This window comes from Anser anser (assembly GCF_964211835.1).
Source record: "Anser anser genome assembly, chromosome: 13".
Lineage (NCBI taxonomy): Eukaryota > Metazoa > Chordata > Aves > Anseriformes > Anatidae > Anser > Anser anser.
The window spans coordinates 13,985,123-14,007,963 of NC_139734.1; the positions used below are offsets into that span (position 1 = coordinate 13,985,123).

Sequence of the window (22,841 nt, forward strand, 5' to 3'; positions counted from 1 at the left end):
TCTTTTTTTTTTTCTCTGTGATTCTCTGTTTCCCTCTCTGGAAGAGAGAGCATCCAAAATGTGCTCCTTTTGGGTTGGGAGTCACAGGGGAAAGGCACACTGAGCTGATTAATTTTTCTAGAGCACAGGAGGCCAAATAGTGACTCACGGGCTAAATCATGTTTACAGAGTGGTTTTCTGACCCAAGGGAATGACAAATGGCAGGTCACTGTGTGACTTACCATCTCCTCAGCACGGAGAAGTAGCATTGCTGCCAGTCCAGAAGCTGGTTCCCAGAGCTTCTGCTCCTAAAACAAATAGGGCTCAGGCTCAGCTGGGCAACAGGCTCTCTGGGATGGCTGACAGCAACCCTGCCATGGGATTAGGCTGTACTGGGATCACTGCAGGTTTTAGTGCAGGTCTTAGCTCCTGGAAGGACCTCAACAGTAGCTCACCTTTCACGCTTCCATCTTTTGTACAGTCAAGACCAATATTGTAACAACTTTTTAACCGAAGTATTAGTATTTAAAATAATTGCTTATAAAAAAACATTGATACAGTAGAAAAGAGGCGAAGCACCTTTAAAATGTTTGAAACAACAGTGATAACTGCCGGTATCAACTGAGCAGGAAGGTCGACAATAAAACGTACTGCAAGAAGTACATGAAGAGTACAAGAAAACATGGTGCAGAAGTACCACAGAGCCTAACTGAGAGGAAGCATGCAGCAACAGCTCCAGTATATAAAGCTCCATGGAGTAACTTGCCTTCATGTACTGGAGTTTACAAACCCACGCTGTAAGTGAATAAAATACGCTCAGTTTGTTATGAATCATTGTTGACTAAATGATATATAGTGCAAGTAGCTTCTACAGAGGACTGCAAATGCAGGTGCTTCTATATTGCCTTTCTCACTGATTGGAATAAGGTCACTTTGATGCCGTGTGACATCGTTTTGGATTAATTACAAACTTTCCATACAGTCCTCAATCCTTGAGATACAGTGTGCTAAGACTTCTGGATGTGGAGTGATTGATGCCAAAGGATAATGAAGTTAATAACAGCTTTTTACTTCAAAAAAATCACATCCTTCCTTGTTCTTCTGCATGGCTACAGTGTGCAGATGACCTGGTTCTGGGGAGAACAACTTCAATATTGATGAACACCTCAAATAATTATTCTAAAACAGGGCCTTGTTGCTGTATATCCCTGTGGCTGTTAGGCATGTGACAGTGGCTTTGCAGTACATCACAGGAAAAGAGATGGGTCAAGAAATCAATTCAGCATGCTGTCAGCTCCTTATGTCTTTTCTTCAGGCTGTGGCAAATCTTTGCTTTCAATCTCCCTACTACAACATTGTTCCATAAGTAGTGGAATCTGTCCCCCTTTTTGATTCTTTTATTTTCAGTCTAGTGAGGGAAAAATAGGCCCACATCTTTGTTCCTGACAACAAAATAAAACTAGTATTTTTGAGATGTTAAAGATGGCTAGAAAAAAGAAACGATGAACAGTCATAAAACATTTTTTTTGGCAATGATTCTGTCAAGTACCTCTGAATCACAATATTTCATTGGATTATTTCATTTTCAAAATGACTCTAGCTTTTTGAGGTCAGGTTAACTTTGACATTAAACATATTTCATATAACAATGCACTAAAAAACTCACGTAAGCCATCCAAGGTATCAGAATTTCTAGAAAGGAAAATGATTATTGTAGATTTTCCCAACCTACAGAAAATTCTATTTCTGAATATATTCAACATAATTGCTCATTATGTAAGTATGTTAAAATGTACAACACCCTTATCATGTCGTCTTCCATTGAATGTCATGCTGTGAATTACAAATCTGTTAATGTAGATGTAGAACTTGCACATTCCAAATGCAGAGATCTATTTTCTATTCCAAGTCTTTTATGAGACCATCTGTGATTGCCAGTTTGTAAGAAGTGGATAGGAGCAATAAGCACTTCCATGCAGGTTGTACATAAACTCTGTACTCTTTCTAACTACTGTAACGTGCAGTTTGTCAGCTTTAGAATGCCAACCACTTTTTTGTCTTAAAATATGATAATTTATGCAGTATTTATGTACTGAAGCTTTTCCATAACTGCTTTCTGACTTAGAAACCATTAGAAGCCCAAATTATAAAAATCATAATTAACTGGGTATGTGGTATAGCTGTCTAGCAGTGATCTCTTTATGCAAGAGATGTGGCCTGCCTTTTAAATGAGGATTTAATCATCGGCTCTATACCAGATTAGAACAGGAGAGAGAATCTATTGCTACAGGTTAATCAGCCATAAGCGGGGCTTTTTGACAATGGAACCGTCTCAGCAAGAAGTGTAGTGCTGGGTGAATTAAGCCAGTAGGAACCCAGCTGTGAAACAGAGGAAGCCAAGGGTGATGAAGAGCTCTGCAAGTTGGTTCATTTTCTGGCAATGAGCAGGGTTAGCTGGCTGCACTGGGACTGCTGCCTTGCATAACCTACTTCTTCTCCAAGTGGTAGTCCAGCAGGTAGTGAGGTCAAACGGCTTAGTAACTGGAAATAGCAGCCCTCCTCTCCCCCCTTGGAGAACAAAATTATTTTTTTCAGGGTGATGCTGATGCTACCCAGTGTGGGAAGGCCACGCTCCAGCTGGAGAAAGCCCTGAGGGATTCTGGCAAGGTCAGACTATATTCTCTAACTCCATCCATTGGCACAAATGTGCTGCTTCTGTCAGCTGGTATTTACTTTTTGTCTGTTCTGCTTTTACCGAAGGACGAAGTTGTAATGAGTGTATAGACTGTCTTCATGAAAGTCAAAGCACGTGGAGGGTTTCAAAGCAAAAGATGGCTTAGACTGTGATGCTGTTGTTAGGCGCTGCGCAGCGTGTGTGTGTTCTAAGGAAGTCCGTTGCACCCAACAGTACCTAAGGCTATCTGAAATTGTTTTGTTTGCAGCTTCTTTCCTTCCTATAGGACAGAAGTGCCTGTGTGAAACAAGGGTATCCAACAGCACCCGTGTTGTAAGGCCTGAGCTGAGTTACCTGCTGGGATGTCGAGGAAGCTCATGGCCCCATGATAAAATGTTTGTGAAGATGGGCACCGCCTCCTGAAAGGGTGAATATCTGTCACAGTTCGGTTTGCTGTTTTTCTAATAGTGTCTACGTCCATTAGAAAACTGAATAGATGTGAAGGCCCTCTCATTTGAGGCATGTACGTGCCTTGGGAAGAAGGAAGAGAACAAAGTTCAGCTTTGCCCGGACTTGCTCAGGAGAGGTGACGAGCAAGTCCCACCAAGGGACTTTGTGGGGTGGTCGCTGCTTAGGGCACCAGGGAGAATGAAAGAAAAATCCTTTCCGTATTGTAAAATTCTCCTGGGCTTTGGAGAAGTTCTCTGTGTGCTTCAGTTCCTCAGGGACTCAACCGGTCCTGCCGCTATGGAGGACTGCTCAGATGCTTGGGTGAGCTGCTGCAGACAGGCATGTTAAACAGCTTTTTGACTTGAAAGAGTCTTCACCAGACCCCAGCTCTGTCCTTTACCTGGCTTAACTATGGCTCTATGTGTGGTTGCTTCTACAAGTGTCATTATAACTCTGTGAGAAACTAAAAGCTTACTATTTAAACATATATACACAACAATTTATATATATATATAAAATAAAAAGAAAGAAACAAAGCTTCCCTGAAATATTTTTGTCTTAAAATAATCTCAATAGAAAACCTGTTTCTTTAGGGTTTCTCACTGGAATCAAGTAAGTTCTTTTTTTTTTTTTTTTTTCCCCTGTTCATTGTGACTTTTCTGGTAGCTTGCATTAGATCTGTTCCTGTTACCCAACCTTGCAGAGATGGAGCAATGCCCAGTAGTCAGGCTCTCCTTCTGAGACCTGAAGATTTCCCAAGTGTGATACATTTCATGATACACACAGCACAGTAAACTGAGTAATCATCCATGAAACAGATGAAAGTCGCAAAACGAAGTGTCTTCAGTGCAGCTATATGAAAATATTTGAGTTACAAGTACATTTTTGCAGAAAGATGAAGTCGGATGGTTACCAAACACTTACTTGACCTGCCAGCTGGCAGGCGAGCTGTGTTTCTCCCCCAGACTCTCCATCTGAATGCAAGAGGTCTTCTGTTGCCTGTCATGGTTCTAATTTTGCTGAGGAAAAGTAAAAAAAAAAATAAAAATAAAAAAAAATCTGTGTCATCGATACCATAGTCTAAACTGTTATGAACTATATGGGTTTCCTTGAGCATTTCTTGATCAGTGTGGGTTGCTGTAGATACTATTATTATCTTACCGCTTTTTCCTCTGTGCTGTACAAGATTGCTGTCAGAGTCTAAAGATTGTCTAGTGCTTGTTGGGGGTTAGCACTGGAAATTAACTCAAAGCAAGTTGTGTGATGTGAAGATGAGCTTAGGACGCATTTTACTTGGTCACTTCACCAAAGCTGAGTGAAGTGTTTTTAAGGATTTACAAAAACAAACATTCCTACCACCTTCTACCTATTCCAGACCATGTTCTGTCTGTCCAACCATGGTTCTCCTCTTTTGTAGGAATGTCACTTGCTCTGCCCTCACCCCACTAAATCCACAAATGTCTGAAGCATAAGCATGTTTTTTTGTTTGTTTTTAAATTAACCCGAGTTCTGCGTTATATCTTGACAGTGGGCCTGTGATTATAAACTGTGTGTCTATTTTAGCCTCATTTCCTGATGCAATTAAAATTCAGGCATGTTGTCAGTCTGTCCCTCTGTGTTCACCCTATATCTTTTAACCCCTTGTAAAATTTTGGCAAAAATCTGACAGATATATCAAATTTATGGAATTCCTCCAGACTTGATGAAAACAGATGGCTAATTAAAGGAAGGCAACCTAATTAGTGTCCAGAAGGGATATGTTTCATCATGTGCTTAGCTCTCAAGTTCTTCAGAGGATTTACATGAAAGAAACAAACACAAGGAATATAAGAAAGCTTTCACTAGTGCCAGCACTGTGTTGCATGTCAGGGAATCCAATCTTGAGGCACAGTTCTACTGACTTTATTAGTCCATCAGCTCATACTCTGCTATTTCCATTCACTCTTTCATTGGAAAACAAACAAACAAACAAAAACAAAAAAAAAACTAATTAGTAAGATGACTTGGTTGTGTGGAAATACAAATCTAGTCTCTCTTACGTTTTTATTTTTGCATTACAGTAGTAAAAGCAAGCTTGTAGAAAGAAGGGATAGAAGTAATGCTGTAAACCATTTTGTTCGGTTTTGTATGGATTCTCTTAGTGTGAGCGTGTGAAAGTGGGCAGAACTGTTGTCCTGGGCCTGGAAACGTTCTGGGGGCAAGTTCAGTCCTTATCCAGCTTTAAGCAGGAGATTGGGCTCATGGATCTCATGAGATCCCTTTCAAGCTGACTTGTTCTATGGATTATAGCTTGATATGAATTATGATTAAAAAAAAATAAACAACAAAACACATCTTGTTGCTGTGCCTTTGTTTTTTTTCTCCTAGAGGGTGGAAGAAAAATTTCACTTCAAACACCTCTTTTCCTACACGAGCATCTTTTAGCATCTGCTTTCTCCTGAATACTTGCATGAAACTTCTGCAGCAAGGCTGCTGCAATTTAAAGGCCTTTGAGGACTTTATTAGAAATGGTACCTTGTAGTTTTACACAGTTGCAAGGACATGTTATATCAGCAACTACTGGCTCGCCAGAGAGAGGAACACTTCTTGCGTTGTTTTAGGGCATGGAATTTCAGTGCTGATGTTTGAACCACCCCTCATTATCTGTTGGACAGCTTTTGTACCAGTCAAGGTACTTTCGTCTGGGCCCCAGGTAGGAAGATGTCAAAGATAAATTAGTTGCTGTGATTTGGGATGTATCTGGATGCCTGACACAGCTTGCGGAACAGTAGCTAATGCATGAGAATAGTGAAAGTGCATAATAGTCTAAGAAACGAGTTTCTTGCTGTAATGGCAAATTGATCGTGTGACAGGGAGAGGAGCGGAGCTCAGAGGAGGATGTTTAGATGTGCTCCTGGAGATTTTGTTCTGCACAGCTTACTGCTTTGCTATTTTGTCGAATGAACTACTCAGAAAAGTGTAAGTTTTGAAGATGCTCCATGGAGCTGGGATAACAATTTTGCTTATTTATGTTTGTTTGATATTAGCTCTGAAGTTACATCAGAAGCCATAACTTTGCTTCAGCTTTGGAATCTGTAACTGTGATAAGATCAGGATTATGCTTTTTATCGTCGCTAAAACAAAATGAATTTTCTTGCAGAACTGCCGCAGTGATTAAATCCCTTGATAAACAAAAGGCTTTTTATATTGATGAGAAAAGTTGCATTATTTCACAGGATGCAAACTTGGTGTGACCAGAAGTAGAGCATAGGCCCTAAAGTTCTGGAAATATTGCTTCCTTTAATAATTTCCCAGTACTTGTTAGTGTTGAACTGTATTGCTGTTATCATAACTTTTAACATGTACTCAATTTCATAAGCTCTCTTCCCAGGGCTCAGAAGTTCTGCATGTTTGGTTGGAAAAGTATGATCAGGGTAACTTTAGACTGATATGGAATTAGGGCACAAAACTGAACTGCTGAAACCATGCAAGTTTTGAAATATATTTCATTGTTTTTGAATCTTTCATTAAATGCTGTGGATGGCTTCTGTGCTTTGCTTTAAGAAGTAAAAGGCTTTACTTGGGATTCTACTACCATAATGTTTCCAAATTTGGCTCCCGTTTGCTCTAGATCAAAAAATTTAGTGAAAAACAACATTACAAATCTGAACGGTTTTAACCAACACTGACAGGCTACCCCTTATTAAATAAGCAGGTTTCTAGCTTCTCCCCCACCCCCAGCATTGAGCAGTCCCACTGGTTTTGTTCTCTCTCTGTAAATCTATTTACAAATGAGAAATATAAGACTTTAAAAATATTATTTAAACAGATATTACCCTGGGGGAAAAAAGATGCTTTGGCTACTTCCTTGCACTCTTCTGTGGAGAGACACAAATCCCTTAAGAAACGTTTCAAACACAAACTGAGTATATCAGGAGACTGAGAAGATATTTCTTTGCGAAAATCTAAAAGGAATAGTTTCAAAAAACAGTACTTCATCTATACATCATAAATATTATAGCTTTGTTTCTTCAGGTCTCAGATCAGTTTCTGGAACAATGCAATTTACTTATCTATCGCAAATACCCAGATCTTACATCTCCAAATGCTGTTCTATATCCTTTCCTATTCGTTGAAGTTGGGTAGAAGTTTGTGCTCCTCTGCTTCAAACAGAGAATGTTTTGTTAGAGAAGGAAGGGAAAAGTGGCACATTTATGAAGGTGGTGTTCTGTTTCAGATAAGGCAGTAAGAATGGGCAGTGAATTTAGAGGAACATGAGCATTATCTTTAAGTACACATTATCCAGTGCAGACCAAATGTGGTAAGTCATCTTAAGGAGAAAAAAAAAAAAAAAGGGAAAAACGTTTTGCTTTCTTCCTAGCTCCTTGCACTCTTTGTGGAAAAAATAGTTAATTTCTGCTTCATGTTGTCCTTGGTGACCTTGCAATACCAATTACCGAAGAGCATGGTTCCCAAAGCATAGAAGAGCACAGCTATTGCCTCCAGATCTTGTCTTGGTTAATCACCATTGGGTTGCCATTTTCTAGTATTTTTTTTACATCCTCATGTTCTGACTACCTTTACCTGTGCTGGGCTATGGGATTTCCTGAATATGAACATTTTGTGCTCTGTCTATATGCTTGCGTTGGCTCTGATTAGAGATTCTCTGCCTTATAATACAAATAAATAAAAGATAATTATATTGGAAGGAGCTGAAGGAAAAAAAGTTATGAACAGGACTGCTTATTGTCTTTCAGCTGTGATTTTGATTCTTTTCTCAACCTGCAGAACTGCCTCTTCAATTAAAGCAGCCACTGTATTAGAGAAGTGTTTGAATGGAAAATATTTTGGCATATTATAGGAAAAGTGACACAAGTACTGTTAATGGTTTGATGGTGATATTCTGCTGTATATTCATGCCTCCAAGGACCATCAATTTCTCTGATGAATGTTAGAACAGTGAATCTGTCACAAGAGAGCATGTGTAGCGCTAGCAAAGTCAATTTTCACACTAGGGTTGATGTCTTCAGAAAGCATCAGTTTGTCTTCTCTTTGCAATAGTTCACTGTTTATGATACGAGTGCGCAGATATTATGTCTAAGGTTAACAGAAGCTGTTGAAAGTGGTGCTTGGAAGTTTTATTTAGACACCTTGAAAATAGTTTTCAGGGGTCTACAGCACCTGCTTCTCTTGGCGTGATGCTTTCAGCAGTTGAAGTATGCACCTCAAGTCCCAGCCAAGCTGGTCACAGCCATTAGCAGACATTACTGAGCAGTTGTAGGAGAGAAAAGGCTTTGAAACCTTCTGCTCTGTTGCTTCTCTTGCTGCTTTTTTTTTTTTGTCCCCCCCCCCCCCACCCCGTTTTGGCTAGCCCAATGGCTGAATGAGCCGGTACTAGTTCTACGCTGTTTTCATGTCTCTGTGCCAAAGGCAAGAGAGTGCAGCCTCTTTCAGTATATAATCCCTTAATTTAGAGTCTTGGCACTCTTAAAAAATGTTTAAGAGAAAGTTTTCATGCATATAAATTCTGGTTTTGGGCTACTCTCCCTTTTGGGGGATTTTTTTTTTTTTACTTAAGTCACTATATTAGCCACAAATCTCCAGAAAATCTCCAGAATTTCTGGTTCTTTTGTACCTAGACACTAAGAGTGAAGAATTGCAAAAAATAAATGTGAAGACATTTATTACTCTTGATCTGTTTACCTTACTATGTGGAAAATTTGTGGTAATTCTTTTTTTATATATTTTTGTTGCATGTCAAATAGCTATGAGCAGCCTTGAGTTTGATTCTCTTGTCGATTTCTTACTGCTTGTTTCTGTGAGATTTTCAATTGTGATTTTTTTCGCCTTCTCTTCTGACATGTGCAGAAGAATGGGTTAGACTTAATCCTAGTTATTTTCACAGCTTGAAGTGAATGCACACATGGAGTAACTGCAACCTGTTATGATGCTAAGACTCCTCTTGTTCTGGTGACTGTTTTTAAAATACATGCCATAACGGCAATGTGGGCTTCAAACAGGTTGGGAATGAGAATTTTTCCTGAAGTTAGCATTGTTATGTATTTTGCTCCAAAGCTGCATATATAAAATATTTAGTTTTTCTGTGAGATCTGTAAGGTGAGCCTGATCACTTACAAAATTTTCACCTTTAAAGTTCAAGACAGGTCACTTCTCCCCATCTATTTAACAATTCCATTACTTCGAACTACTCATTTTGCTTCTACCATTTACATGTGTCATCAGTATGCATGAGACAGGAACCAGCTTACGCTCATTGCTCTGCTCTGTGGTTACCTGAAAGTATAGAGAGCCTGCAGCCAGCCACTGCCTGGGGACGAGATTTCACGTAACTTCAGATGTGCAGTTTTGAGGGACCACAGTCTGTAGTCATTGTAGGATGCTTTAACGTAGCTATCATGCAAAAACACTCCAAAACTTCCACAGGCTTAGGAACTACATAGGAAAAACTGGTACAGTAGATTTTCTCTATGGGTATATGGATACAAACTCACTGGTCTGAATAAATGTTACTATCCACAACTCCACAACTAGGGGTGGAGTGTGCAGAGTTTTTGTTGTTTTTTTTTAATACTAAAAGATGTACAGCTGGTACTATTGTTTTTACTGCATATCTTTCCCATATAACTTCTTTTTACTATTAAAATAACCACTCTCAAAGGAGGGGGAAAAAACCATATGAATTCAATATATTCAAAATAACTTCAATCGGGATTTAGGTTTAAAAATATTTTGTATAGTTTCTAATAAAAACTTTTAAAAACGTTACTAACAAATTCCTCCCCCCCTCAATCTTTCACCATTTAAAAATGTGAGTATTTTTTAATGGCGAAGCTAGCCAGGTTAAAATACCAGGTGATGGTTTAATGCTACTTAAAGCTACTTTCTTGCTGGTACCTCCTGCAATAGTTTTGTGCCCACCTTTTGGACTCGGTGTTTTATCTGCCTTTAATACTGTATTGCTGTGTAGTCCATCTCTTACAACCCCTTCTCTGGCTCAGATTTTTTTGTTGTTATGTGGCATACTGGAAAAAAATGGTCCCTAGATCATGCATCTCCCTTGGGTTTATTGTCGTTGATTTAGGTCTGACTGCACCTGGAGGAGGATATTACTCACATATGTACTAATGTGGTGCTATGTTTTCTTCCTCTGTTGCATGACCATGGGGTGAGGCCCAACACTTTTTGGCTCAAATATTATGGGAAATTATCTTGTGTTCTGCAAAGTGTTTGTAATAATGCTCCACTTACATAGATGGAAATGGATACCTGATGATCTTTAATGACCTGATCTACATCATCCTTCTACTGCAGCAATTTTTATGTCCCTTCACTTATCTTATGCTCAAAAATAGAATATTAATGACATGACACTTTCAGAGACTAGTGTCTTCAGTGTCAAGCCTTATATCATTGCAGTAGTACAACAAAAATGGAAAACTGCCAAAATGAATCCATCTTCTGAAGTTTGTTCTTTATATACATAAAAAAAAATCCAATTCTGAATCACGCCAGAGTTTCTTTTTACCTCTGTAGAATCCATGTCAACTCTAAATATCTTGATGTAATAAATTTTAGGGCTACTGTTTTTTTAATTTTTTAGTTCAGCCTACAGGGAACACTGAATCTTCTCCAGTCTTTAACTCAAGACCTACAACAGGAAAGTTTGTAATAGTGTCCCTGTTGGTTTATTGCAGTACCGGTTGTGAGCGAGGAACCCCAGAGCTGAAAGCATCCGTGGCCCCAGAGCATGTCTGTTGTTGGATGCGCGTACTTTGTGCGCTAGCCCTTCAGGGAGTGTGTGCTGTGACAAAGAGAGAACGCTGTTGGGTTGGTTGGTGCTTTAGAGAGAAGGTGAACATTATGTGTGTATGCATCTTGCTTCTTTCTTTGGGTACCATACTGTTCTTTTGCAGCTCAGCTGCAGGCTTTGACGTGACTTTGGATGCATTATTTCCCCTGTTCTCTCATGTCCTGTCTGCAATGACAAAATTATAATTCTTCCTCTGTTTAATTCTCATTCACATAGCTAATAAGCAATGGCTTCTTGCTTTCAATGAATATTAGAGCAGGGTTTTGGTCTCACTTGTGACCCCAGCTTCCATTATTAGGTAGTAAAAGGTGAAATCTTTATCACGTGTGCTCTGCTTTATTTTTTTCTGTGTACTTCAGATTTTCCAAATGGTATCAGAGGAAATTGTGAGAGTATCAGTTGGTTAGTAATCCTTAAATATCAAGGGCTATGATGAATTCTCTCCTAGTATGTAATTTATTCCGAGTTTGCTCAGAAGGGTCTGATACCCTTCATTTTTTTGCAGAAGCTGAGGCCAGGAGCTGATGGTGGTGCCTTTTGATATCTGTGCCCTATGAAGTACCATGCACGGCAACACCAGAGGCTGGATGAAGAAGGCTTACTTAGCTGTGGTTGTACGTGAATGCTTCCATAAATAAGGGCTCACTTGCATGCAACAGCAAATTTTTGCTGTTTTAATCCACTTAGCTACCCTCAACACCAGAGCTGTGGGGGTAAACAGCAACTAGAGATGAGGTGGCACTGTTCATGAGGCACGCCAGACCCCTAGTGTGTTGCACCCAAAGCCCTGTTAAAGGAGTGTTATTAAGGTTCCTAATTCAAGCACTTAAAATTTAGTAAATGCCTCCCCCTTGTGCATGTGCATTAGGATACAGCTTGTATTGTGTTATTGTGTGCTCTCATGCTGTGTTGTAGGATCGGTGTCTCACTCCCTTCTCAGGAACGAATAATTTCATTTGGGGTTGAACAGATTTTTTTTTTTTTTTGGGAGACCATGGCTGCTGGTTTTGTGTTTCTGCTGTTGCAAAGCTCTGAAAGACAGCAACAACTGGTTTAGGAGTTGCAGGAGGCAAAGGGAGGATGTCAGACGTATCTTTCTAATCTTGTAGGTTTTTAGTTGCCCTGAGTTTTCCTGGACAGTTTGAAGTTTAGGAAGCTGATTATGAGGTTTTTAAAAATATGGAGAGGGAGAAAGAGCAAATCTCAATTTCAGGATCTGGGTAGAATATTTGTAACTATTTTTATTTGAAATAGCCTTTATCAGAAGGATGCCAGAAATATCTATAGAAAGTCCTTGAAACCAAAAAATATGACTTCTGAAATAACAGCCGGAGTTCTAGAATCCCATAAATATCTTTAGTGACAGTGAATGCTCAAGGTAAGTGTGTTATGAAGACAGATCTCAGCCTGTAAAACTCTCCAGAGCTCTCCTGGATCAACAGGGAATACCTGTGTTTTCAGGGACAGCTGAACACACCGAATACTTAATGGTTAAAAAGGGGAAAAAAAGAACACCTTGCTTTTCTGCAGAAAGTGTGGTTAACTCGTAACAGTCCTTTAAAACACACAAATCTCTAGTAAGAGCTGAGAGGGCCTTAGAGTTTCTCACCACACTTTGGCAGCCTTTCTTTTAACCTAGTAAAGCACAATTGTTCCTCACTAGCTGTTCTTATTTGTGGCCCATAATTCAGCCCTCTGTTAATTCCTCTGGTCTGGTCCATTTTTCTTCTTCAGTTTTTCTTCTTATAGTTAATGAGTGATATCTGAACTGTTTTCCATTTGCGGAGGACTGAAAGTAAAGCTGTATGCTCTGTTGTATGGGCTGCGACTACAGCAATAATTGCATAGTTTTACATGTAGGGGAGCTTCCAAGACTTGGAAATGCTTTACAACAGTCCATGGGCATCTTCAGCTTGCTCAGCCTCTCGTAGTGTTATGGATTCCTGGCTTAAATTTCTGGATCCGTCCAATCTCTGGTGCTAGGTGATATTTAACTGCAGGCATTTTTAGCACATCTTAATACAGCCAAACATCTGAAGTAAGCCAGGAAAATAGTGTGCTGTTTCTTCTACGGTGACCACAAGAACTGTTCCTTCTGGGATGTACATGCTGTGCATGCCTACAGAGGCATTGCTTTACCACGTTGAGCTTACTACTGTTGTTGGCTGGTGATGACTGGTGATTCAACTCAAATACTGAATTCTCTGTACTGGTTTAAAAATCGTATCATAGATGATAAACTGGCTGCACTCATGTCCTGAATAACGCTACCATGTGGAAATGTGTGTTGTTATTCTATGTAACATAAAATAAGCTTAGGAAACTTTAACACAGAACCGTTGTTCAGAGGAAAATCCCACGACTTGCTGCAGGATGCTGAAATTATACTGCTAGTTTTATATTGCCCCTTGCTTTATCTTTTTCAAGATAGAATTGTTGAAGTTCCTGGCTCTGCCTTTTGGGCTCTGCCTTTTGTTCACCATTTTTACTGGTAAATTTTGTATGAAAGAAAAAAAAATACCCACTGAGTGTTTGTGTAGAATGTTACTCCCATTCTCTTTAGCCAGACAATAAAAGAAAATGTATTTCCTGTCACAACTGTTTTCAATAAAGAATATGTTTTGGTTATTTGCTTTTAGTTTCAACTACTTTCATTTGACTAATATACGCTTGCAAAAGTTTAAGAATAAGTTGGAGATCTTTGGTTCTCAGGGTTGAAATTTCTGCATACCTATTAGATAAATGATCTGAAACCTGGATACGCTGATAGAAATTTATTCAGAAATATAGATGTACTTGTGGCAATGCTTTTGTTTAGAGAATGTGTATTGAAGTGTTAAAGATATTACATTTTAAAAACATTTCACATAACCTTGAAACACTTTTTTCTTGTATCTCAAAATGTCACCACAGTCAAAATGAGTATAATTTAAATTCCACAGTATTTAATGTCATTACATAAATAGAAACTTCCAAACATCATCAAGTTTATATTGATTCCATTTTTCTATGGATTACATTCACTGCATTAAAACTTTACACAAGAAATCAATCTTTTTTTTTTCACTTACGAAGAGTCTGTCTTCATTAGCTTTTTGTTCAATGTGACGCTAAGAAGCAATATAGTCTCCTAACTGCTTTGTATCAGCTGTTTGTTCTCTTCTCACTGATATTTTTCCCAAAAGATCGATTGGGAAGGGCAAGAGTTAAATAGTGGTACTGGCCTTTCAAAAATACAGGACAGACCTCAAACACATGCCCTTGAGCGGTCCTTACACGCACCAAATGCATGCTTTCCTTGAAGAAAAAACACGAAATGTTAATGACCCTGTATGCATGCATACTACATGATCACTTCTGGTGGCTTATCTCCATTTAAACATGAATTTTAACTTTATACCTAACCTATTAAATAATTTAGGGAAAAGAGCATTGATGAGAAACTACATCTCTTACCCAGGTATGACAGAAAGCTTTGCTCTTGGGTCTTGTTGTGAGATAGGAGGAGCATTGTCAGGAAAGATGACCTTTTGGACTCTCTTACATTCTTTTAAAGAAGTATTTATGACATTCAAACTTCTGCTGTGGTAAACAGAGCAGATGTCTATGTTTCCATGTATTCAAAGGGGGACTTTGTTCCTGTGACGCATCCTTGAGAGGAGGGCAAGTGAGAGTCACCATGAGCCATTCTTCTGTCTTTAGCATAGGGCTAACTATATTCTTGGATAAAAAACATAATTGCCCCATAAGTCATTCCAGCTGGAGCTCAGTCCAGTTACAATAAGAAACCTGGAGACTTTCTCCTGACCTTTTGGAGTTTCAGATATGTATACATTTCTAATAATAATAAAAAACCTCATATAGGCTCTTGTCTGCTTAGCATATAATTCATATTTCAATAGAGCCCAGAAGCACTAAAGTGTTGAAAGGGCTCTACTCTGTCTTTCAAATAAATGGAATTGTCCTTTTTTTCCCCCTCTAGGCTGAAAGCTCATTAATAATAACAATCAGCGCTGAGATGTCATAGCTCACCTTGACTGAGAATGAGAAACTTTTCAGTTGTTTGAAGGTGTGTAAAAATAATGCAAATTCATCAGAAAATTATTTTTTCTAAGCATTAAAAAAATTGTATTACTGTTCCTTTTGGATAAAATCTTTAAAATATAAAATATGATCTTACTGGATCATGCTGTAATTAGGTATCAAAATAATAGAAATGAGTGAATATCACTCTTTCTGGGAACCTGTCATTTTTATAACTCTTATCTAGAAGAACAGACTCTACAATCTTCTTAATCATGGTCTGCTCGCACCTTTAGCTTAGATGCTGCAAAATGCTGCTCTTCACTTCCTCTTAAATAAACATCTCATTTAAGCTGTTATCCCAAACTTCATACTCCTGAAAATGAAGGGAATTTTCATCAGTTTAGCTGACATGTAGCTCTGCTAACAATTCCTCTTTCTTCATGATTTTTAAAATGTCATGTGTTTCCTGTCACCCATTTTTCCAGTGTTCTGGTTCCAGTATATATGATTTCTGGTGCTAAAATGATCCATTTCAGTTGATTGACATTTAACACTAAAGAGCTAAGTAGTAAGTTGCCTGCTTCTAAGCTTGAGTATTTTCCCTTAGATGCCTGAATCCTATTTGGTAGGATGAAGCATTGTTTGCCCTTCCCATACAGCAATAGGACCTGATGACAGTTTTTGTCATCTTATAACGTGGATGCATTTGAAACCCCTTCCTTAAAGACATGTTAAGACCTATCTTGTTGGGCAGTCAGTCATCTAGCTTTCGGTTTTGTTCATAGTCTCTGTGTATGTTTTCTGAGATAGAATAATATATATTTCTCATGAATCTTCATTGCACAATGAGGAAAGCATTTTACCAGTTGGACACTTTCGGATGTAAATAAAACCGTCTGGTCTATTTAAAGCATAGTAGTATTTAATTTTTCCGTGTGAGTAAAAGCTTGTTGCTACTATAGGAAAATGTATTTTACAGAATTAAAATAATTTAATTGCAGGAAAAATCTGTTTTTTTTTTTTTTGCCTGCATTTTCCTGTTTGCAAATACGGCATTGATTTAATTTTTTTCATGTACTTCAGGATAATAGAATATGGCATTTCCCTACCAAGTTTGTGAGATTGAAATTATGTTAGGAATTCAGTAGCTGTATTTTCAACTCTTCTTGTGAATTTTTGTAACCAACTTCTCATTGCATGGTTGAAGGATAGGACTGAAGTAATCCTTCCTGCTTGGCAGTAAGCTGCCAGCATGTGCATCTTGTAAACCTTTTTTTTTTTTTCTTCCTTTCTATGGACTCTTTTGAATGGACTCCTTTTTTCAGATGCAATCTATGATAGGCTCAAATGCTGTAATCATGCAGTATCTGTCTGGTATTTTGAGGAGAACTGGTTTCAGTCTAAATGACCTTGTGTGAGTCATGCAATACATAACCTCTCTCCTGCCCTGGAGGCAAGGACAGGGAAATCTGTGACTGCTGTACAGGAAGGTCTTGGATCTCCGTAAATGGGTGAACTATGGCAACAGCTAAGTTATTTGATTAAAATGTTGGACAATTGCCCTATATGAAAAACTGCACAATAAAAATGGTCTAAATATGCACGTACGGTTGCTACACATGAAGATGTGTTAGGAAAAACTTGCTTTAAAATGCAACATCAAGTTTTAGAAAACGCCCAAATCCTTTTGGTTTAATTTGCATAAGCATTATAATGTACCATTTAGAACCATAGAATTCTAAATTCTAAAACCATAGAATCCTAAATTTTAAAACCAAAGATTTTTTTTTAGCCTTTCTGGTGTAATCTTGCCATAAAGTTGCTGTAGTGGGATATAGCTCATAGAAAAGCTATTTCCAAGATAAGAACTTGGTTCTTTTGGAATAAGATTATCTTGCAGTTCAGCGTTTCCTTTGATACTGCAGTAACAATAAGATGTCTTGTCTCATTACATTGCTGGCTTGATGCTTAATGTATTTTTTTTTCTTGTGGCAGAGAAACAACTTCAAAACCAAGTTTTTAAGTTTTTAGCTTAGTAAGAAAACCCTGTCCTGCTCCAAATTTCAGTAGGCACCGACATAACATTCACTGGACACTTATTTTTAAAGGTCTATTGGAGTCGAACATGCTGTGCACCTGTGATCACAACTAATGTTTATTTCTGTCTCTAGTGTAGTTTTCCCAATGTTATTTGTTAAAAGTAAATTTCTGGAGCAGACTCTTAGCTGGGGCCGGCTGCACTGGTACCACTGTGGGCTGGCTGCATGCCTTGCAGTGGTGGCAGGGGATCAGGATGCTCCCTGGATGCTGCTGGTGGGGCTGCCCAGGTACAACAGCATCGCTGTTCAGGGTGCTGATTATTTTAGATGCTGGTAATTGCTGCTGCCCAAGTGAGATGTCTTGGAGAGCATCTGCCTCTTAAAATGCATTTAATGTTAGTTTGGAGAGCTGCAGCAATTCTTTTTTGGGTTCATTGTATTAAACTTTGATGAACCTGAGGGTTAAGTAAAAACCATTTGTGTGTCATGAGCCGTCACAGCTTTCTCCTGTGCTTTAGCAGACTGACCTCTGCTTTTCTGTCCTGGCACTGCTGGCAGTGGGGTTAACCTGTTCTGTGTATACTGGGTACGTGCTAGCAGAAGTTTGTCATTAGCGAAATAACATGTTGTGGGGGATTCAAAGCTAGCCACCTGCATCTTCAATATCAAATTGTGAGTAATAATGTAATGATATGTGCCTAATAACAGCCATCTGCCTAAGCTTTATAAACATTAATGTTTGGCTTCCTTATGTATGGTGACTTCATTTCCTGAGAAATATTCTAGTACAAAGTGACTAAACGGGCCTGTCTGCAGGAGGATGCTGCCACACAGGCTCCCCAAAGCCTGACCCTTGCAGAAACCGTCTTTGCTAACACAGATGAGCATCACTTGCCGGATGGTGATCTGTGCCAACACAGGCACGGGATGTTTCAGCCACGGGTACTTGGTAGGGCTTTTCTCTTTCCTTGTTCATTCCTGGTGATTGATATGACAGCTCTCAGACTACCTGACCACTGAACTTCCCAAATTACCTGACTTGTCGCAGTGTGTGTTGAGGCTGTTCCCTGAGAGCTGACTCAGCTCGGTGTGGCAGCCTGCAGCCTTCAGCCTCGGGTCAGTGGGGGGTCTGCTCCTATCAGAGCTTCCCACGTACTAAGCCCTTGCTGCTGAGCTGGGATTTATTTCTTGGAGCACTCCAGCACCTTCAGCAGCTGAACGAGATGCTTATCAATAATGCACATTAATGGTGGTGTTAGCTAGGGTAGGGCTAGCCAGCATGTTCATTAAACAGCTCTGAGGTTTTCTAGGGCTCACTAAAACTTCCTCCAGATTAATAGTAGAAGTTGGAGCCTGAGGGCTCTTTCCTAGAGAGCACAATTGCTTTTTCTGAAGAATGTGAAGGTCATCAGATTCTGGAGGCCTGTTCCAAAGTTTCACAGCTTGTCAGGAATTATTCCAGGAACTCCTAGGGGACTCAGTTTGTGTTCACAAGTTTAGAGCGTTATATCTCTTAATCAGACCAAAAAAAAAAAAATCAATTTTATTTTTAAGGACTTGTGAAATGTAAGTATCTCAAAGTATTACATCCTAAATGAAATTAACTTGGAAACTTTTGCAGATTAATCTTCAGCCCAATTCCTTTTGTATTTTAATATGTTAAATATGTTCACAGTGGTGTGGTTATTTTCTGTATTCTGTTTTCAAAGTAGGAGCATCTGTTTTCCATGTGGCTGAAGCTCATTATGTGCTCTTCTCTCTGCTGGCTGAACTTGTGTATCAGTGAAGAATCGGAATGAGGACATTGAGATGTTTGTGGTGCCACAGACTATTTCTGCCTCTTTTCCCTCTGTAACTATACTTTTATTCACATCAGTTATTTTGCTAGCTGTAACTGAATATTTCTGACAGTAGTGCAAATGGGCTCTTTTTCCTTACCTGCCATTGTCAGCCTTCAGAGCATGTTTGGGAAGGTGATGAAAACCCAGGGAACTTGTGCCAAAGAGACTTGTGACTGAGGGTTCACAAGATCATGGAGTCTTATAGTCAAGGTTTCAAATTTTAGAAAACGTTTGCTGCCCTCCTACTAAAAAAAATAATAAAAATAAATATGTTGATTAAACAATGCAGTACTATTACAGTATGGTTACCTGCTCAGAGGGACAGTTAATCTTTGCTGTGCATTGCACCGTGATTGTTCTGGGAGGATGTTTATATGCCTGTAACTCTGTTGGATCTAAAGAATGATGCTTCCTTCAGAAGTCTCTGAGTGCCATGATTATTGTTCCAGGACATCCGGGATGACTGAGAACAATTAATGAAATAAAAACAAGCAAACCCCCCAGAAATCCTGATAAGTCTGAGGTAGACTCCAGACCATTTACCATGACAGGATTTATGTCTTGCAAATTTTGCAAGTGTTTAGGGATAGATATAACATTTTTCATCAGAACAGTGCCTCTGCTTTTAATGAAATTACTTCCACTTGTGTACGTGCATAAGTATTTCCAAGATATGAAGGTCGTGGGTACTGCATGTACAGCATAATACTTGCATCACCATCAAGCATCTTGTCTCCATATAAAGTTTCTGCTATAAAAGCTGCCAAACAATATCTATAGTGTTTGCTTTGAGTGGGTTCCAGTTTCTGTTCTACCCTGAGTACAAGATTCCAATATCATGCAAGAGGTGGTGAGGATTGCATAGCAAATTAGCACTTGAAATGCAGAGATTTGTAGGTCACTTTACCACCTAGCAGTCCCAATAAAATAACTTGTTCCTTTTATGCTGTTTGTACCAAGGGATCCAAGCTGTGAAATGCATCTAATATAAAATACACCTCTGAAAACCAAGTTCAACCTGCCTGACCTTTTCTATAACACAGTTCTTGCTCTCTGAAAGTTTTCACGGAGCATTTGGCTTTGGAAGCCCCAAGGAAGAGTAAGTAAACCTCGTCTGCTTTATTTTATGTTATGAGGAGATACAAGAGAAAATGTCCATTGCTTTATTTTTGGATATGGAGAAACACATGTGATAATATCTCAAAATCAGTTGATAGTGAAGTTATGTATCTGTTAAAAGATTCTTTCCAGCTTTATATACATGCCTGTTAATTAAGATATTCCAATCATGACTAGTTTCTTTGGTGCCCATGGATCTTGAGACCCAGCTTTCTTTTCTCGGACTTCTGCACCCTGGCTTTGACTTTCCAGGTCCTGAGTCTGGGATGCTATGAATTCAGATTGGCTGGTTTCAAAGGAGCAGCATCCTAGTTTTCCTTCAGACAGCAAGCTTCCAAACTTCTCAAGAGCTGGAGGTTATTTGAAAATCTACATAAATATCACAGAAAGCTGCAGTTCTTTGCCAGCATATGAAACTTGTCATAGAGCTGGGGGTGGCTGCTGCTGTTACTGTTCTGCCAGTGATGGCACCCAAGCAAGATGAATTTGGGAATTTGTTCTGCAGAGATGCCTCCTCTGGTCCATGCCACAATGTACTTTTGTCTTTGGAGACAATGGAAGCAAATCCTGACCTGATCTGCAAGTATTGCTACTGCTGAGTGATTGAGATTGATAATAAGAGCCTGACATCTTTTCATGGTTAATTAGTTCAAAATGAGAATAGCTCTTGTATTCACTGCTGACTATCAGAGACAATAATTACAAGAGTATTTTGTATGAACAATCCATGTCCTGTTCATTTGGGCTAGTACTGCTACTCGGCTAAATGCTTCGGAAAAGACTGCTCGCTTTTCATGATGATCAGTAAAAATAGATTAATGGGAGAGTTCTCTTCAAAGGGTAAGAGGAGGACAGGATCCTCCGAGCAGCACTTCTCAGACAAGCACATATGTGGAGCAGATAATGGTGCACAGATTAGGGGATGCTGCCTTTCTAGCTTTGATTTGAAGACTTCCCTTCCAGAAGTGATACTGCAGTGCCAGGCCAATTTCTGGGTGAATCACACGTGTGTAATAGATAAAGCCTCTTTTCTCCTAATTAAGTGAATGTTATACCAGGGCTGCCAAATTTCACTTGCTGCAATGTGATACAGAAAATTGAACAAGAACAAGAAAGTTAGGTTTTAATGGGAGGACTTAGTCCTACGTTTTGCCAAATACTCCAAATAGAAGTATAACCAAGGGAAGAATGAATGGGGATGCATTGCCTAAGGGAGAAACAAATTTTATTAGCTGGGCAAAACAGCAGAAATCTGACCCTTTACCTAAAAGGAGATATAGCAGGAAGTATAAAATAGAAGGATTCAGTTTTCTATCCACTCATGCATGCCTCCTATTACTTAGTTACTGAAACAAAGATACTAAAGCCTGCAAATTAAGCTTCAGTATATGCAATGGTATATACCTGTGAAGGAAAACATACCTTGGAAAACTGCATTTTGATCTATTTATTGGCATAAAATTAATGCAGATTAGCTAATAAGAACACATTTTCCATTCCCTGAATTGTTTTTCATATGGCTTCTGTGAATGGTGGGTCCATTTCTAATGCTGCTGAAGGGGTCTCTGACATGAGGTATTCTAAAAGAGCATTTTTAAGTGCCAAGATTTTCGGTAAGGAAAGTAACTTCTGCTAGAAATGATGTTTTACACTGAGATAGGTTTTGTATTCTATGTAAACACCACCACAGAGCATCAGCAGTTATAGTTGTCTATAAAATCAAAACAAATCTGTCAACATTTTTTATTATTGCTCAGCCTGCTAAAGGGGCAGGCATATGAACTGTGATCATTTAGAAGATAGGCATATTTATTGACTGTGTATTTGTGCAAGAAAAAGCTGATGCTCAGGTGAGAGGATGCCTGGCTGCCGCCCTGGAGAGCTGAGAATTTATGGGGTGTCTGTGGGTCAGTGTAGCTGCTGCTGTGTTGTTCTGCCTGGGCTTGGAGCAACATCAGGGGGAGTGCACCATGCAGCAGGAGTACCAGGCGCGGTTGTACTGATGTGTCTGTGCAGTGTTCTCCATCTGCATACCAGGTATTGGATGCCTGGATGAACTTTTAGCCTTCCTTATGAAACACCTTGTTACTTGCTCAGTCGTGCAATAGCGATTGTTGCAAATGTGCTTTTTAGTATGGCATTACATCTACCTGATGTGTTCCTCACCAGCCTCCCTCCCTCCCCCTCATATGGGCAAAAGCCAGAAGAAAATGATTTTCTTTTTCTATTGCTGAGCCAGTTTCAGCCCTGTTCTGATCTTCATAAAAGAAATATTCCCTAAACTGCATTGTATACTCAGAAAAACTGTATTTTGATTTAGTTTATGCTTGTGGAGTCTCTGAAGAAATGAATACCTATGATATCTTTGCACAGAATAAAGTGAGATATCTGGGAACCATTGCCCTTTGAGAAATGAAGAAAGAAATATTTGCTCGCAATTCTTCACTCCAAGAGATGCCGGGGTCTCCCAAATAATGAGAGATATGGGAAATAGTCAGTGAATTACAACAATCAAAGATGTTTTTCTGCAGTATTTGTTTTTCATATAGCCCATTATCACAAAAACTTGAAGGGTTTACAAAAGAAAGTTCTAAGAGGTGGAAGGTAGATTTCTTGCAGACCTACTTTCCCTGCCTCTTCATGTGCATTTGCTTTTCTTGGGGAAGAAACATAGGTGAGAGCAAGTGGAGAGACTTACCTTTTTAAGCATCTATGAATTAAATATCCTTGTATGTATGTAGATTTTTTGTTCGATTTTTTTTTTGCGGGGGATGGGGGGGGAGAAAGGAACATAATTTCCATCATTTATTCAGCCTATCTGACACTGTGGAGAGCTAAAAATGAAGAGTGTTATTTTAATTAGAGTAATTTTAAAAGAAGTCCATGAGACATAATGTGTTTTA

General features: G+C 39.0%; 1 protein-coding gene across 7 annotated transcripts in view; it reads left to right on the forward strand.

Annotated features, from left to right (window-relative positions):
- The window catches only part of HTR2C (5-hydroxytryptamine receptor 2C), a 310,851-nt gene that overhangs the window by 38,112 nt on the left and 249,898 nt on the right, over positions 1-22,841 (forward strand). For 4 of the 7 annotated variants that reach the window (XR_014572130.1, XR_014572131.1, XR_014572132.1 and 1 more), the window contains 2 exons: positions 2,575-2,646; positions 2,940-4,529. The exons of 1 other annotated variant lie outside the window; for it this stretch is intronic. The gene's annotated coding sequence lies outside the window, so the exon portion shown is untranslated. Of the gene's footprint in view, positions 1-2,574; positions 2,647-2,921; positions 4,530-11,418; positions 13,521-22,841 lie in introns of those variants that run through there. 2 more of the 7 variants (XR_014572133.1, XR_014572134.1) reach the window with 2 other exon arrangements.